Raw genomic sequence first — 19,278 nt, 5'->3', positions numbered from 1 at the left:
TAAAGAAAACACATTCAGAAACATACATTTCATCCACAATATAAATTAGTATATTCCCTTGAAAGCAAAGCAAATTCACAATAGAAAATTCAGAAAATGAGAAACTTACAAATGTGAAAATGAGAATTTCTTATAATTTCATCACCCAAAAAAAATGATTTTTATGTGTTCATGTATTCATGGGACTCTCTGACTATAATTATCTGATTTGCCTTCCCCCCCAGAAAGATTAATGTATAGAAAACCTTTAAAATATCATGAATTCATTTCCTAGGAAATGATTTTAATAACTGCACAGAATTCTTTTATATAGATGAACAATAATAATTTTGGATCTTTGCATGATTTCTTAATCTTGACCTCTTATAATCAATGCTATAATATTTTGTATGTAGACCAATATATTGAAAGTCTATCTCAGAATAATATTTATATATTAGTTGTCATAATATTTCTATTGTATTAAGTACATGTGTATAAATATTTATATATGTAAGATCATATGGATTCATTTTTATACTTTATTGATATTTTAAAACACGTAACAGGAAACTCTTGACAGCAAAGCAGACCTATTGACAAAGTATGAAGAAAAGGATGGGGTGGATGAAGAGTTTGTTCAGTTGTGCTTTTAAGATAAATGACAGGCTGGGGATATAACTCAGTTGGTAGAGTGCTTGCCTTGTAAGAACAAGGCCCTGAGTTCAATCCCCAGTACCGGAAAAAAAAAAAAGATAGATGATAGTAATATACAAAACTTATGTCTACGTATACATTCCTAGGTACTTGAACCTACAATTCCTGAGAAGAACCAAAATATAAATGTATACGCTAATGTACAAGGCAATCACATTTTTAATCAAAATCAAATCAGGGCTTATTAGTACCTGAGTAAAAGATCTGAGGAACAGATAGGGATGCCTGCCCCTGAAGTCCTGCTGGTAGCATTTTACTAATGCTTTGGGCCTAACTTTATTCAAAATCCCATTTGTAGCAATGTTCCTGTAAACTTAACTACTCTAAAATGGAGAAAAGACAAACAGACACACAAATAGAGAAAAAGGTGACTCTTGGTGGTTGAATACAGCCCTGGGAGTGAGGTAGTGACACACCACAAATTCAGTATGTTTATTATATAGGTATAAACAAAAAATGGATTCATTGTGAGAAAGTGTCTTCAAAGTAAGCAGAAACAAGGTCATGAGTATGAGCAGCCCTATTATGATTATGTTTGCACCCGTAAATTTCTACCCAGGAGCACCTGGAATCCTGACCTCACGGTCAAGAACTGAATAGCTCCATGGCTGGCACAGACCCTCCTATTGAACTGGGCAGTCTTAAATTGATGCCTTCTACCAAGAGTTCCCAGGAAAGGTATCACCTCTGTCACAGGGCATTTCAAGGCCTATAATTCTGTTGCCAGTCATGACATTATAGTATCACATATTCTGTTATAACAATATTAGAAAATAACAAAAATAGCATTCTCTCTACATTTCTCCCTATCCCTGTTTTATTCCCAGAGGCCAATATTTCCATTTTTGCTAATGTCAACTGCTATGTGTTTTTCTGAATACCTAAAGAACGCTCTCATACTTCTATTTCTTGGTTTTCCAAGTTTTGTACCTGATAGTTTCACTGAACAGTCACATTTTCTGGCATAGTATAAGAGTAAGAATTAAAATGTCTCCTATCACTCCCAGAACACTCTCATACTTCTATTTCTTGGTTTTCCAAGTTTTGTACCTGATAGTTTCACTGAACAGTCACATTTTCTGGCATAGTATAAGAGTAAGAATTGAAATGTCTCCTATCACTCCCTTACATTTATTTGGTGGAAATAGAAAATTTAGGACAAACACCATGAGGTCAGTTTCAGGTTTATAAAACAACTCAATATTTGATAATGGATAGGCCTAGACTGAACAATAGTGAAACATTAAACTTCATTTAATGTATGCTTTAAAATGAAGGCATGCACATTTTCACTCACCTGACTGGGCTTGCTAAATGCTGTCTGTGCGTAGTTTCACCCTGCAGGGAGACTTGGTTAGATTCTTTGATCTCTAATCCCCCTTCTTTGGACTTCTATGCCAATCCTTATGTGTCAGATCTAGAGAAAGGACTGAAATCAGAAACTGATCCAGCTGATTGGGTCTAGCATGTCTGCCTCTCAGAATGACTGACGTCTGGTGTGTAGTATTCAGTCCTGAGTCAAGTATCCTGACAAACTTCTGGGAAAGTTTGAAGGTTTTTCCTCTATACCAAAGGTAAGAGGCAACATAAATTCTCTCTCATTGTGCAGGAAATGGGACTCACAGCATCTCATTAAACCTTTCCAGAAATTCTTGTCTTTCTTTTCTTTACAACTCATTGTCTCTTCAACTGTATTTGCAAATTGCAGTTGCTTGTTCAACTAAGTATTGGAAACATTTTATGTCACATTTTAGAATATGTGCATATTATTTTGGAGCCCCAGTTCAAATTAAAAATTATAGCTGACATTTGTAACATTGGTTTGCAAACATCTCTACTCCTTTCCCTCTAAGGAAAATGAGAGCAGAGCTCTTCTTAATCTCTCTTCTCTGAGTATTTCCCTTGCTTCTGTCTCCCAAGAGCTATGTAGTATATTGGGTTGAGTCAGTATTTTATTTGCACATTTATAGCTGAATCCTAACTTTTGCAACTTTCTCATCCTTTGTAATTTCTCTCTGATTGACTTTTTAAAAAAATTGTTCATGACTTATCGCTAAATCTAAAACATTTTCACTAAGCTACAAATATTGCCTCAATATGCTCAAAATTCAGGGGAATTTATCAATTTCATTTTATGAAGAAAACCTTCCCACTCTTGCACCATTTTACCTGCTCTCCCTGGCTCCACAGTGTGGCCTGGGAGTTCCCTAAATAATCACTGTTGGATTATCCCCTTTTTTTGCAATGGAGTGCTCATAGCACAGTTTTTCTTTTTTCTTTTTTCTTCTTTTTATGTCTTCACTGATTTTAAGAAAGTACATGGGAATTTTGCCTTTGACAGCTTGTAATCTGAAAATGTCTTTACTCAATCTTCATCTTTGCTTGATAGAAGAAATCATATTTATTAACACATATTAATCACATATACTAATAGGGTTCAATATGCTGTTTCCATACATGCACATGATGTACATTGATTAATCCAAACACTCTATCTCCAATCCTCCACACCCTTCCATATTCCTAGAAATCATTATTCTACTTTAAGTTCAACATATTTTAACTTTCACATATGAAAGACAATTTACTTGTCTTTCTGTGTCTAGCTTGTTTCACTTAACATATCCTCCAGTTCCATCCATTTTACTTCAAATGACAGAATTTCATCCTTCTTTGTGGTTGAATAATACTCCATTTTTTATATATACACTACTTTTTCTTCATCCATTCAGTTGTTGATGGGTGGTGAGGCTGATTTTATATCTTAGATATTGTAATCAGTTTTTAGCAGAATTTTAAAGGTTTTGTTTCACTATCTTCTGGCTATAGAATATTATAAAACAGTTTGATGACATTTGAAGTCTTATTCCTCTCTACCCCCCACACACTTCTCTCATTGATTTTTCTGGTCACTGACTGGGCCCTGCAGCTTTAATCTGTAAGTTTTTGTCTTCAGTTATGCAAAAAAAAAAAATCTTATTGTGTCATTTCTCCTCCATCTTTCCCCAATTTTTCTTCTCTGTTTCTGGAATATCTACTTTATGATTTGAACTTCTTCAAGAGGTCTTCTAATTTTTTCACCCTTGTTGCTTCAATTATCCACATCTTTGTCCTTTTTTAGTTTCTAACATCTGGAAATTTGCTGAACTTTAAAATTTCATAATGTTTACTGAATTTTTAGTAATGCTATCATTATTTTTAAAGATTTGTTTTGCATTTTGAATACTCTCATTTAAACAACAAAAATGAAAAAGCATTTGATGTTTTCTCTTAGATATTATGTATCTCATTTTAAATATAGCTTCAAGTTACTTTTCCATTATTTCCTAGATAGTTTTTGTTTCCTCTGAGTTCCTGTATTTTATAACATTTTAGTTCCTTTCTGTGATAGTAAAGTCTGTTTTCAAATGGGCCAATCATTTCTGGTGTTTACATTTGAGTCTGAGGCACTGACATGCTGTTTGGGAATTCTGTTTTTGTAGGTGGTCTGCAATTTCATGGACTTGACAGTGGTGTTAGGAGTAGTGATCCAGCCATCTTGATGGGAGTATTCTAAAATTTCAGTATCCATAGACCTTTTCTTGAGGATAGCTTGTTTTCCTAGAAAAAAATTATTTCTATTTTCTGCAAGAGCTGTTCTAAATGTAGCTTCTGGCATTCTTGGAATCAATTTTTAAGGTAGGCAATACTTTTCACTCTTCTGGAGGTAAATTTCCACTTAATCTCACTTTCTGAGTATAGCATCCCACCTGACCCCATCTCCTTCAGCTATGCTTTTTGTCTCAGAATTGAATCTTTCTACTTTAACCTCTTTTCTTCTATCATTGTAGTGAAAGGTAGAAATTGCTTGGCTGCTTCAGATGGATGAGGATTTAAGGGCATTGAACTTCCTATCTGTGAAGATTATAAAACCATTCTTTAGCATTTGGTAGTAGCTACAAATCTGCCCTCAGTGATTTTTAGGGTCTAGCTTTCCTCAGCTAGCTAGGTCATCACCCCTACAGTATCCATATTATTGCTTTCAAATTCTGTTCGTATCCTTCTTTTACCATTGTTTCTTAGACTCTTTATTCTTGCAGATAGATGAGATTTTTATTCCTTATTATCAAGAAAGTTTTGAGACAGAGCAGAAATAAACACATCACTCCATCCATCATGTCTTTTGAAAACCTCAGACCTTATTTTCCATTGATAAGTCCCGCACATTTAAAAGGGTCAGCTTCAAATAAATTAGAGTAATTTAATTTCCAGTCATAAAATATGTTCATTAATTTTAATAGAAAAGAAAAATATATAATTTTTAAAAGTTATTTATATGTTTGGAGAGACATAGTAGATGAAGGTAAAATCTAAGACTCATTTGGGTGTGTCTTTGTCCTAATTAACAGTCATTTCAACTTCTTGAGATGGACACAGATGTGTTGTAATTGTATGATATGTGAAGCAAAGTCATGTTATTGCCTTTTTTTGAATCACTCACTGCAATTCACATTGATATTGAATGTTTCAGGAATGAATTAACCACACAGAATATCTTCTGAGAATAAGATAGGTATAGAAACTCAGAAAAAAACAGTTTTAGGTGAATATTCAGTCATGAAACTTGTTTTTATGTTTCAGCAAAACAAATCTTACTATCCAGCATTGCTTACTGTTGTGATGTACAGAAATTTTTATTCAATAATAATAGTATTATATTCTAAAAGTATTTCTGTGGAAAGATGAAAGAAATAAAACAGAGAGTTGTATTTTGCTTCTGATCTACACCCAAGCTCTGATTTGTTAACTCTTCTTGTCTTCTGGGTCAGTTTTTCTTTTTAACTTAATTCTTATAAGAACTGATGATCTGTTAGGGAAAGTTCAGTATTTTGTCCAAAATTCTATTTAGTACCTTTTTCATTTTCTATCCTCCTCCAACCCCAATGCGCGCGCGCGCACACACGCACACACACACACACACACACACACACACACACACATATATACCTACACATTTTCAACAGCTTGATCTTGTCATGCATGCTGTCTATGTCCTTGCAGCACATGAGTTAGAATACACTGTGTATTGCACCTGTTCTCTTGGAGACATCCTATAGGGATCACTCCTCAGTCTGTATCTTTTCTTGATCATTCATGGAGAACTGATTAGAAAAAGCCTGAGTAATTAAATATTTATACTTTTTGAAGAAATACTACTACTATTAACTGATCAGAGATTTTTCTACTGGTAAAGAATTCTTCACAAGTTAAAACTGTGGCATCCTAAAGTAACAGTTAACTACAGAAGGGTTGAATGAGTTTTTCATTCTGTGGTGATTGTAATGAAATAATCCTGGAAGATGAGGAAGATTAGAAAGGTGAGTATGGTAATAGTATATTACTATAAAAACTTAAGTTCCACAGGGGGAAGTAAGCCCAAGAAAGAAAGAAGAGAAATCCACAATGCAGAATAGAAAGAAAGCTGACATTTTTAAAAAGGTCTTAATTATCATGTATAGAAAAATACTTATGAAGTGCCCAACTAAGAGAGAATAAAACTGAAGAGAAACTGTAGTGACAGAAGGGTGTCCACTGGGGCTATTTCTCCATCAATAATTAAAAAAATTATTTAGACAATGGGAGAATAGTCAATTTAGCATTTAACAAAGCTCCATCATTACTTTATATTCTGTTGCTTTGTGTAAGTCTGATCCTCTAAATAGCTTTAAACCTTTCTGATGTCCTACAATGAAATTTTCAAGACAAAAAATAAAAAGAATAAACTTGGTCAAAATGAAAAAAGGCTTAATAAGAAATCTAATACTTCTAGAGGAAAACAACTTCCACTTAGCATGATCAAGAAGTTCATTTGTAATAGTTATTCATCAGAGACAAACAAGAAACTGCTGGGAAGTACTCAGATTCTCTAAGATATGTGTCCCAACTGCTCATTCGACTGTGCTTGACATTTGTAAGTTCTTAACATCTTACATGAATATAATACTTTTGTCATTAATGAATCAGATTATTATTAACTAGTGTTCTTATTTTCTTTAAATTCTTTAGTTTTGGTCTCATGTCCTTTTTTTTTTTTTTTTCCAAGATCCAACCCAGATATGCCATTGAATTTAGTTATCATGTCTCCTTAGGTTCCTTGTAACTATCATAGGTGAGAACGTGTAATATTTTTAATTTTTTTTTAATTTTACAGACTGCATTTTGATTCATTGTACACAAATTGGGTACATCTTTTTCTTTCTATGGTTGTACATGATGTAGATTTATACCATTCATTTGATTATACATGTACATAGGGTAATGCTGTCTGTCTCATTCCACCATTTTTTATTACCCTCACCTCTCATTTCCCTTTACATAATCTAAAGTTACTCCATTCTTCTTAGTTTGTCTCTGATTTTTAGATTGGAAAGTTCCTAGTAATCTTCAAGTTTTTAGCCCTTCCTTCTGTAACTCCAATGTATTCTTAAGCCAATGAAGTTAGTACTTTAACTTCAGTTAAGGTGCTTTCCTTGTATATAATTTCTATTTTTTCTTCTATTCAATGATTGCATTCATCTTTTAGCTTAAATCCTTTGACATGTTTATAAAAATTCATTTATAGTCCTTCTCTGCTAATTATTATATCTGTGTCATTTGTTTCTTCTGATTGCCTATTTCTTTGATTATGGATCACATTATTGTGCTTCTTCATATGTCTAGAAAATTTCAAATTCCATTATTGACATTGCAAATGATTTATCATGTTTAATCTCAATTGATTGCCCTCTAAATCATGTTTTGATTTTGTTTTGTTTTCAAATCATCAGTTACTGATGATCTTTTCAATCTTGTTAGGTTTGGCTTCTTTTCTTCTTAATTATTGTGCCTTTCTAAGTCTTAACCTTTGTCACAGTGTAAAGATCATGGCTCTTAGTTCTAATGCATGGCATTTTGGGAAGTCTCAACTGAGTGATTGAGATTCATTGCAAAATTTCTAAGCACTTTGCATTTCATAATTGTCTTCTGTTATCTCTCATTAGCTACCAACCCTAAAGTTTTGCTATCAAGTCCTGCTATTCATATAACCTTGACAAAGAGCTTGGACAGCTCAATCCTTGGTGCAGATCTTGTAAGGAACACCTCACAGACTTCTGGTATTCTCTATTCACCTCCATTTTTTAAAATAAGTAATTGGTACATAATAATTACACAGAGTAGTGTGTTTAGTTTTGACTTATTTGTGCATGTGCATAACATAATTTGATCAATTTCATTCCCCAGTACCTCTCCTTGGCCTTCCTCTTCCCCTCCCCTGATCTTCTACCTTTACCCTACTGGCCTCACTTCTTTGTTCATGCGATCCCTTTTTCCTTTTTTACTCTTTGGCTTCCACATTTGAGAGAAAACATACTACCCTTGACTTTCTGAGTTTGACTTATGTTGCTTAATACAATGCTCTCATGTTCCATCCATTTTCCTGCAAATGACATAATGTAATTATTATTTGAATAAATAATATTCTTTGAATTTTTTCTTTGAATAAAACTCCACTGTGCATGCATATCACATTTTCTCTGTTCATTCATCCATTGAGGAGCATCTAGGCTGGCTCCATACTTGCCTGTGGTGAATTGTGCTGCTGCCAACAAGGATGTGCACATATCTCTGTAATATGCTGACTCTAGTTCTTTCAGGTAAATATGGAGGAATGATATTGCTAGATGATATGGTGGTTCCATTCCTAGTTTTTTTGAGAAACTTCCATACTAACTTCTATGATGAATGTACTAATTTACATTCCTACCAACAATGTATGAGTTCCTTTCTCCCCACATCCTTGCTGACATTTATTGCTATTTGTATTCTTAATGATTACCATTCTAGCTGGAGTGAGATGAAATCTCAGTGTTTCTCCCTACATTTATTGCCTCTCTTCTCCAAAATTTCCAGCATCCTCAGCATCCTCAGTACCAGTGTTTGTCTCCTTAGCTCAGTGAGTCCACTGTGATTTGTTTCAATTCTTTGTGCTGTGGTCCAGAAAGTGATCCTGACACAAATTCAGAGAAAATTGGAGCCTAATCTACTAAATTTTATTTCTCTCAAGTATTACCTTTCTACATTGTTTATTTGCTAATGCCTAAAAACACTTCTCTTATGTATTTTATTCAGTTTTATGTTTGACTATGGCAGGAGGACAAGTTTAATTTTAATTTTCCTATGTTTTTATAGTTTTTATATTTTGTTGAATTTTAATATTTTTATTATATGTTAGTGATAATTGATATAGAAGAAAATGATTCAGGAAAGAGATGTTAACAGTATTGGTGTGGGAGGACAGTGTTGAAGTGTTAAAGAGTGTAATCAGAATAAACCTCTCTGAAGTTGTAATATGTAGTTGTAGAAGTTGATTCCTTTGTCTAACATATTTCTAGGCCTTCACAATCTTTTTCCCCATCCTCAGTCCTTCTGTATTTTTTTCTCCTATCTACTATACCATCTCTATTTATATTTATATAGATGTGTACTGTATATATCTATATCTATGTACTATATATACACTACAGAATTGAAATATAGATACAGATATATATGTAGTAGAGCATGTAGCATATATATATATATATATATATATATATATATGCTATATACCATACTATACTATGTGTATACTGTGTATAGCATAGATAGCATGTATAGATTCTGGGTATATGTGCATATATATTATATATATGGAATGACACATACATACATGCAGTATCTTGTTTACTGAACCCCCATTAGAATATAAGCTCTATATCACAGTGATTTTTGAATGTTATGTTCACTGTTGAATCCCCAGATTCTAGAAAGTGCTTTTGTTATAAGAAAGTGATAAATAAACACAGCTAAGAGAGAGACTGAAGGAATGAACAAAAAGTTATTCAGGCAGAGGAAGAAGTAAGTGCAAAGGTCATGAAGTGACAGTATGTCTCTAGAGATCAGTGTAGCTAGAACAGAGTGATTCTGGGGAAAAAATGGCCACAGATAAAAGAAGAAAAGCAATAGAGTAGGGGGCAGGCAATGGCCAGGGTAGGCCCCTTAGGCCACAGTAATGACTTTTGCTCCTTCTTTGGAGTGACACATTAAGCAATTTGGATGACTCATATTAGTTGTAAGACCTCATGTCAGTTTTTACAGGACTGCTCTGACTGATATGTCAAGAATCGGTTGAAGTGTCAATAATGAAAGCAGATACACTGGTTAGTAGTTTATGTAATAACATTTTTCCCAATATTTGCTATTGTTCAATCTCTGTTAGAGCAATTGTCTTTTTGTGCAGAGTGCTGTTGCTGCTTCTCATTAATCCTGAGCAAGATAAAGTAAAAGCAAATATAAAGTGTCATTACAAATAAAGCAGAAACAGATCTTGAAAATTATGAGACTGGGATTAAATCACGTACATGTAAGCAAATACTTTATATTAATTACCCTTGATAAATTTCAATGATTGTACATGTGAATGTAAGACACTTTAAATAATATATTAAACTTGTTTTATAGAATTTTAAAAAACATATACCTTTGAATTTAGGAAGAAAGTCCACTCAAATATGTCTCAATGATTGCAGATTTTCTATTTCTGATATAAAATAAATGCTCTTCAAATGGTTAAATTTAAATTTAAATTAAGCCTGTTATATTTAGTGAACTTATCTTTTTAGCTCTAAATTATTTAGTCATAGAAGAAACTACACCCAAACTGACTTACCCATGATTATGTAATGGTAAGTATTTGTATACTGAACTCCCATTTTAATGAAATAATTTGCATAGTTGCAAGTTCTAATGTAATCTAATGACTATAATGGGGAAGCCAAAAACCCATTCTGTATTGTGTCGATAGGGTTGAAGAGCCTTGGCACTAAATGGTAAAGGATAACATTTGATTAGTGTTTATCATGTGTTAAGCAACATACTGTATGCTTCATACAGCTGTTTCATTAATCACTAAACCCTCGTGAGTGAAGTGCCACTGTAATTCTCATTTTAGAAACAAGAAAACAAGGCTAAAGGTTAATTTCCCAAGTTCATTTGGACTCTATATGCCTTGCAGAAATCCAGGCTCTGGTTCCATAAGGCAGCAATTATCCACTGCACAGACAATAATTTGTTTTTGAAACTACACTGAGTATAATTAAATATCAATGTTAAAATTAAATTATCTGTTAAATAAAGCAATACTTAACCACTTATTTTAAAAACATGCTTCTTCTAAAACTTAACTGGTTTCCAAAGTTCTACTTCTCAAACCAGTAAATCAAATATATTCTGTGTCCAACCAGGAAGGGTCAGGATGAAAACTGTTTTGCTTTTAGAGACCTGGGAATAATATGTGGGAATAATATGTTTATAGCAATAGTGCTTGAGCACAGAGTAAATTTTGACCCAACCTTATTTTTCCATTATCTGCTTCTGTGTAACAAATATTTCCAACATATTGGCTTAAAACAATACTGTTGTTTTTTCACAGTTCTGTGTGTCTCTGGGTTTACCCAGGTTTTCTCACTTGAAGATTCATAGTGTGATGCAGATTACTGGACTGAGATCATCTAAGAGCTTGACCAGACTGGCCATTCTTGGTGACTCATTCACATGGCAGGCAGTTAATGCTGAGTGTTGGCTCTGAACTTGCCTGGGGCTGTTGACTGAAGCTTCTGTGTTCATACACAGCATTTCATGTTATTGGATTTTGCAGAACAAGGCAGCTTTGGTCTCAGAGATTTTCTCAAAACTGATTTCCAAGAAGTCTACCTGGAAGTTGCAAAGCATACCTGGAATATCACTTCTACCTTGTTATATAGGAATGGGCAATCAAGGGTCAAGAGGAGAGAAATAAGCTTTTTCCTCTTGAGGGAGGACTATGACATGGGTACTGAGTGAAGAAAGTGATGTTAGTCATATTTTCAGGTGGAATGCCATACTTACAAATCAAATTCTTGTCAGAATGCTGTCAATAATTTGAGTTGGACTTGAAAGCAAATTATGTAGTAAAGCACTGGCATGAGAAATTTAGCAGAAAATATCTCATGTGGCCCATAAGATTTTTCTTTTTAAAGGACTAGTGTTCATGTTTAGAGAAGAAAGCAAAACAAAAAAAAAATCTCAATAAAAAGAGTTGATGGTGTGCCATATCTAGAGCTTCTACATTTGGCTTGAATATGAGACTTTATTAGGCTACTTTTGTGGAATGAATTTCAATCTGCTTTTGATAGGTAACACCGGGAATAAACTTGCCATTTTCAGAGTTGGTATTTTCTCAGGGATGTGAGAGAGAATTGGTTCTAGGCCTCTCTCCTAATTTCTGGTGGTTTGTTGGTAGTCTGGCATTTTGGTTTTTTAAAAGCATTATCTTGATCTCTGTCCTTGTCTTTCCATGATATTCTCCCTAGAGGGTATCTTTCTTGTCCAAGTCTTTTCTTTTTATAAGGATGCTAGTTGTGCACGATTAGTGCCCATCCTAATGACCATTGACAATGTTTTAGTAGAACTATTGACTAACAAAACTGTTTACTTACTGCTTCTAAGTTCTCTCATTTCTTGTAAAACTCAATGTTTCATCTTTTGTGATAGATTGAATTTTAATGATGCTCTCATCTCTTTATTTCATTGGACCCCTTTATATACCTCAGTATTCAGCAAAGTTGAATTTCTTTTATTTGCTCCCACCATTTAAAAAAATTATTGGTTCTTTTTAGATATACATTACAGCAGAATACATTTTGATAGTATTATACGGGTAGGGAATATATGTTATTCTAGTTAAGATCCCTAAACTTGAATTTCTATTCATTCAATGGGAGCATTGTTATGGCAGTTTGTATCTTACTTTTATAAAAATATTATATGTATTTATATGTGAACATTCATGTATTTTAACATACAGTTTAATATTTGGAAGCACATCTATGAAATATTGGGGTATATCACTGAACACCTGTTGAGTGAGTCCCAGAAAGAAGTGGAATAATGCCACACCCACAAGGAGATGAATGTCAAACCTAGGATGTTTCCATTCTTTTCTACCTCTCTCCTTTCCTTCTTTTTCATTTGGAGAATAAGAAAAGACCCCAGACTTTAAGAGAAAAACTGGCTATTCTTGATCTATGGTAAGAAATAACCGCCAGAAATAGCCTAAATTTGTTCAGTTAATCAATAGCAATTATTCTCAATTAATACATGTCTTAAAGCAATCAGTCAGTGATAGCTTTAGATAATCAGTCAATCAGGAACAGACTCATTCCATGAACATACCTCTGATAGCAACCAGTAAACAACATAGCAACCCAACAACTATGCTTCCACGGAGCCTGTCAGTCTACTTAAACTTTTGCAATTTTAAATACTCCTGCACTTTATGTTGTCCAAAAAGGGCAGATTAGCAGATTGCCCAACTCACAGATTATACCTGTAGGCCCTAGATTTCTCTTAGTATGCTAAGGTGTAAATTCAGCTTCATCTTTTTATTTCAGATATTAGTTAATTCACCATTTTTAACAAGTTGAACTAAATGAACATATTAATTACCTGTTAATAGTTAATATTTTAATTAATAAATTCATAGTTAATATTCAAATCATGCAAGGAATATTCTTGTCAAGTTGAATTCAACAGAAATCAGTCATTAAGCAATATTAATTTATTACCCACCTCAAGGATATAAGTAATCATGAGGTACAGGTATAGAAAAGAGACATCTTCAACTACCAATGCAGATTTCTAATTCTTTTGTCTTCTTAAAGGAAAGCTCTCTCTTAGATTAGCATGTGATGCCTCAGTAACATGCATGGCTACATTATTTATGCAGAAGAGGGCCTTTTCTCTCCTAAAGCATTTCCATTTTATACAGAGTTATTTTGTACATAGAATGTTTTCAAGGGACTCATTATCCAGAGATTCTAGGTTTGTTTGCCATAAACCATCCTAGAAGACAGAGTATCCCATAGATAAGATCTTTCCTGGAGCAAGTAAAAATTAGTTAGTGGGCAAATACTCCTGATTTGTAGAATTACCAGGTAAAGGAAAAAATATATTGCAGAGTTTTTGCCTAGTCCTTTTCTTAAAAATTCTTAATGAAAATGTAACTAACACCTTAGAATAATAAAATTGTAAAGGAAAACATTTTCTTTTAAAAGTAGAGGCTCTCGAAAGATCTTAAAATAGTACTTAAGAAATGATTTAAAATAAAAGTAAAACTATGGAATAAATGGGCACTGAGACATCCTCTGGTTCCCTTGACCATATTTAAGCCAAGATGAGAAACAGTCCATTCATAAATATTATAGCACTAAATGGTTTAAAAACTTATCCCATGGGTTGGGGATATGGCTCAGTTGATAGAGTCCTTGCCTGGCAAGCACAAGGCCCTGGGTTTAATCCCCAGCACCACAAAACAAAAACAAAAACAAAAACTTATCCCATGCCAGGTCCTGTGGTACACTTCCTAGGGTATGGGAGGTTGAGGAAGAAGGATTGTGAATTCAAAGCCATCCTTGGTAACTTACAGAGGGCCTAAGAAATTTAGCAAGATCCTGTCTCTAAATCAAATATTTATTTAAAAAGAACTGGAGATGTGGTTAGTTGTTAAGTGCCCATGGGTTCATTCCCTGGTACCAAATAATAATACTACTAATAATATAACTTAATAAAAAAGTAAATCAGACCAAATAGTGAATATGACACATGATTTTCAAAATATTCTTAGATACGCTATCGAACAGAAGTCTAGACAGCCTGACTCTTCATCAAGACTCACAACTCTGGATAGTACAAGGAACACCACTTGATCAAAAATGACAGTCAGATTTGTCAGAATTAGAACCTGGCAATAATTAAAAATGTACTTTCACATCACAGTTGACAGATATGATAGTGTTCATTAAGGCTTTTAATAATTTCTTCCATTTACCCACATCTTGTTGACAAAATCAATGAGAGAGGACTAATTCCCACTTCTCATGAATCTGGGATGGGACCTCTGAGACTAGATCATAAGAAGCTTTATAGTTTTCTGTTATAGTTTCTGATACTCTTGGAAGATTAGTTCTTAGGTTGCTCTGTCAGGGAACCAGAAACTATAGTGTGAGTTAACCAAATCATATGGGTAGTTCATGTGGAGGTGCTTCAAATGACAGTCAGTATAAGCATGCTCAGACTGTCATAACAAAATACCAGGGATTGTCTGGCTTAAACAAAATTTATATTTTCTCACTGTTAGTTCTCCAATGTCTCTCATAAGTGCACCAGAGCAAAAAGACTAAATACTCATAGTCTCAGAACCTCAACTAACCATATTCACTTTCAAAACCTCCATTTCTAAATACCTATTACATTGGTGGTTAGGAAGTCAACATATAACATTTGGTGGGAACATGCACTCAGTCATAACAGGGTCCTAATTGGGCTAGCCAACATTACTAACCATGATCTTCTACATCAAATCCAGTTCAGATGATTTTAGCCCCAGCTAATTTTCACTGCAACTTCATAATAAATTCCAAGGTCAAACCACTCATTAACCCACTAACCATGAATGATGATAAAGTTTAGTTTTAGGGACACTAATCTCAAGGTGACTTTTATGCAACAAAGCTAATATAAGTAGAAATTACAATCAGAAGTTGAAGTGCTACTATAACAAGAACTACAGCACTGTGGTTCAGGGACCACAAGAAAGCAGAAGGTGAAAGTGTATTGAGGAGGCCATTTGCTAACCTGAATGAAAGTGAGATTTTATAGCTGGAAGATGGAGAAAGGGGGGTCTATATTAAACATGGGATGAAAATTTAGCAAACTGCTGACTACAGTCATGTTGAAAGATAAAATATTTCTAATAAGATGGTATATTTGACTGAGGAGGACATCCAATAATGTTGAAAAATGTTATTTTTTTAAAACTATGTATGATAGATATGAATATAAAGAAATGAGAAAAGAAAATATTCAGGACTCAAGCAAATTTAGACAAATACATAGACTTGCTAGTTTCAAATGTAAAAAAATTATCATTTAAAAGTTATTAAAATAATATAACAAAAATACTCAAAGAAAAGGCCCTATTCTTCATAACCTGTTCAAGTTATTTTCAGTATCCATCTTTTCAATCACTAGTTTTCAGTACCTTAATCTTTTATGCACTTTGTCAGTCAATGCTTGAGAATATTTTTATAATATCTGCCTTGTGACATTTATAATTTGAATGGAATAGAGGTCTTGAAAGCATTATTAGAAATATAATGAGCAAATTACTTTGGGTTAGGGATTAATCATCAAGACTACATTGTCTAAATTCTGCATTTTCCAAAGAAAGTCTAGCCCTTGACCAGCACTTGGAAAATAATGTCTAAGACCTTGGGATGTCCAGACTGATAAGAGTGAATTTATTTACTTTGAGTCTCAGTTTCTGTTGAAAGAAAAAATATAATATTGGTAAACGTGCACTGCAAGTTTTGGTACATGGCCTTACCATATGTTAGTCAATACTATTGTTGCAATTTCTGAATTTGTCTTCCAATTCTATGATCATTGCTTCTACTGCAACCCTACAACAGCTGTACTATTATTACTTAAACTAGATAGCTGTAAAACTTAGGCTGTAAATACCAGATATTGGGATAGTCTTGCTTCAGCTAAATAAGATTAAAATATCCTTCAGGCATCTTCCCCACTCCACTTGCCTTCAGTGCCTGGCCCTCCGTCTCCTGCCCCCTCCCCTTTGTCCCACCCCATCCAGCAGGGGCTGTTGGGCTCCCACAGGCTCTTGCCACCCATGTTCCTATGCACAGACACACAGACACCTTCAGGAAAGACACTTCTGATCCTGTAACATGGAGGATTTTCTTCATACCTCATCTGAAAATCTGTCCAAATTGGTCAGCTGGGCCCACAGCCATGAGACCATTTGCAGCCTCATACCAAACCTGAAACACTTGCTTTCTGAAGGTTTCCATAGGAACCTGACTGCAATGTGGGGCTGTAGTGCTGGCCATGCTTATCATTGGCCACTAACAGCTACTTGTAGAGCTGAGTCCCAAGAGAGGGTCTGTTTCCAGGACAACAGATATTTTATCTCTGATAGTCCCAGTATAATTGGGGTGCCTTCTGAGACACAGACTAGTCCTGTTGAAAGGTACCCTGGGAGACCAGTAAAAGCAAAGTCAGAGACTCTTGTGACTTCTCTTATTGTAGTGAACACTCTGAACAGGATGATGCTATTGAAGAGTATGAGGATGAAAACACCCTGCTTTACATGGTTTGTGAGTCTTCTGTTACAATTGAAGATAGTGACTTTGAACCCCAAACCCAAAGTCCTCAAAGCATTGCTCGTAAATGGCCTGGAATAGTTCCATCTTCCCTCCATACAAGTGCCCAGACACAGATGGTTGACAAATGCAGTAATGATGTCATCATCAAGAAAATCAAACAAGAAATTCCAGAAGTTTATTATATTGTGGCAAATGCAGAGCTGACTGGAAGGGTAGGTGGACCAGCCCTGTCCTTGACTCAGATGGCAAAACCCAAGCCTCAGACTTATGCTGGTCCCTCCTGTGTGGGGTCTGCTAAGCTGAATTTCTATGTAACATCTGCCATTAACACAGAGTTATACCCACAAGGTATGTCTGAATCTCCTTCTGTGATTTCCAGACCAGTCCTCCCAAAGACTGTTAGAGTATCTCTGGCTTCACCAAACAGAGGACCCACTGGAACCCATGGCACCAAATAGCATGAGGCCATGTAGATGCTTGTGAGTACATCCCATCCTAACAAACAGATAAGTATCCCTTTGTCTGCTCCGCAGTTGCCTGGACAGGATGAGCAAGTTGCTTCTGAAGAATTGCTGTCCCATCTGCCCAGCCAGGCCTCATCCTGTGAGGTAGCCCTCTCTCCCTCAGTTAACCCAGAACCAGAAGTGAGCTTCAGTCAGCAGCAGCCTCCAGTTGCACTGACTCTAACTACTGAGGACACCACGCAGTGCACACCAGACCAGGATGAAAGAGCAGCTGAGCTTAGCAGGGAGTAGAATGAGAAAAACATCCAGAGCACACAGACTGTGCTCCACAATTTCCATGAGTTCCTTATCTCCAAGTACCCTTCTGAAATGAGAAATTTATGTCTCCCTTGCAAGGACTTGGATGCCTACCTTGCCTCTTTGTTGATGCAAGGCAGAAGAATGGGTCTGAGTATGAACCAAAGAACTTGGAAAATTACCAGTGTGGGCTGGAATGGTATCTAAAAGAACACAGGTGTGGCTACAGTATCACTAGAGATAAGGAATTCAAATGTTCCCAAGAGGCCCTCAGACAGAAGCAGATTGAACTCTGTTGCAAAGGAAAAAGAAATAAACCACACAAGTCCATGAAGCTCACCTTTGCTGATGAGCTCATCCTGTGGAAAAGGGGACCGCTAAGCCAATATAACTCTGAGGGCCTGCTCAAACTAGTCTGGCTTAATAACACATAAGCTTTTGGTCACTGCACGGGTTTCCATGGATCTACCTTGAAATGGGGTAATATCTGCCTCTAAGTAACAGAAACGGGACTGGAGTTCTTGGAGTGGATGGTTCAAGACACTGATGATCTGAATGCTAAAACCAAAAGAGGGGAGACAGATTCATGTGTGAATACCACCCAGCATGCTCCACAGACCTGCCCTGTACAAGACTACAAAGAGTATGCCCAGTGGTAGGCCCCTGCCATACACTATGAGGATGCCCCTTTCTACTTGTCCATCAAGTCAGTTGTAAACTAGGCAGCTCTGCATTTGTACAACTGCCAGGCCCTTGGCAAGAACAAGCTGGCCAATATGGTGAAGACCATGTGTGAGAAGGGCAACAACCCCGGATGGAAAACCAACTTCAGTGTGTGTCAGAGCTGCAGCACCCTATCTGAGGCCCAGAGCAACCAACTGGTGCTTATCTGTAACAACCTCAGCCAGCAGGCTGCCCAGTCAGTGGCTGGGCACTCCAACAGTGGCAATTCCATTGTCTCCACCTCCTATGACTCTTCCTCAGACACTGTTTGACCCAGGTGGCCTCAAGACCCCAATTTGGTTTCTGTATCCCAAGAGACTGATGATACACTGCTTCTCATTCCCTTTCCTCTGTTCTCAGTGTTAACTTTATATAAACATTAATATATAGTGTATTTTTCTTTTTACAAATAAGCTAATGGAGATAGTTTAGTATTCCTAACATAGTATTTATAGGCTTAAGAACAAATAAATGTACCTGTGGATGATTATATATAATTACTGTTAGAGACTTTACAAAATCATAGTGGTTCTCAGGCAACACTGAGCAGACAAAGAATTCTGTTTTGAAAAATCTGTTAGAAAAGAAAGAGAGTTATCATAAACACTGTGTCCTCAACTCCTGCTTTACCTTCTTACACACCTCTCACTTCTATTAGTCTCCTTCCGAGATGACTTTATTTTTTTAGTTTTTTTTAATTATGTACTAATCATGGAGGAGACAACACTAACTTTACTGCTCACACAATATAGTATTCAGCCAGATAGATTATAAGTGGTATAAACCTGACATCAAATTATTTATCCATTCTTTTTTTA

The 19,278-nt window shown here is 35.3% G+C and overlaps 1 pseudogene across 1 annotated transcript; it reads left to right on the top strand.

Annotated features, from left to right (window-relative positions):
- The first annotated feature begins 16,517 nt into the window (after positions 1–16,517).
- LOC306645993 (uncharacterized protein KIAA1958-like) lies at positions 16,518–18,778 on the top strand (annotated as a pseudogene). The gene has a single exon. The product of its transcript is annotated as an uncharacterized protein KIAA1958-like (transcript).
- Positions 18,779–19,278: the final 500 nt, after the last annotated feature.

This window comes from Sciurus vulgaris, assembly GCF_902686455.1.
Source record: "Sciurus vulgaris genome assembly, chromosome: 16".
In the NCBI taxonomy this organism is placed as follows: domain Eukaryota; kingdom Metazoa; phylum Chordata; class Mammalia; order Rodentia; family Sciuridae; genus Sciurus; species Sciurus vulgaris.
Note: the sequence above shows the minus strand (reverse complement) of the source record. Positions and strands in the feature narration are given on the sequence as shown.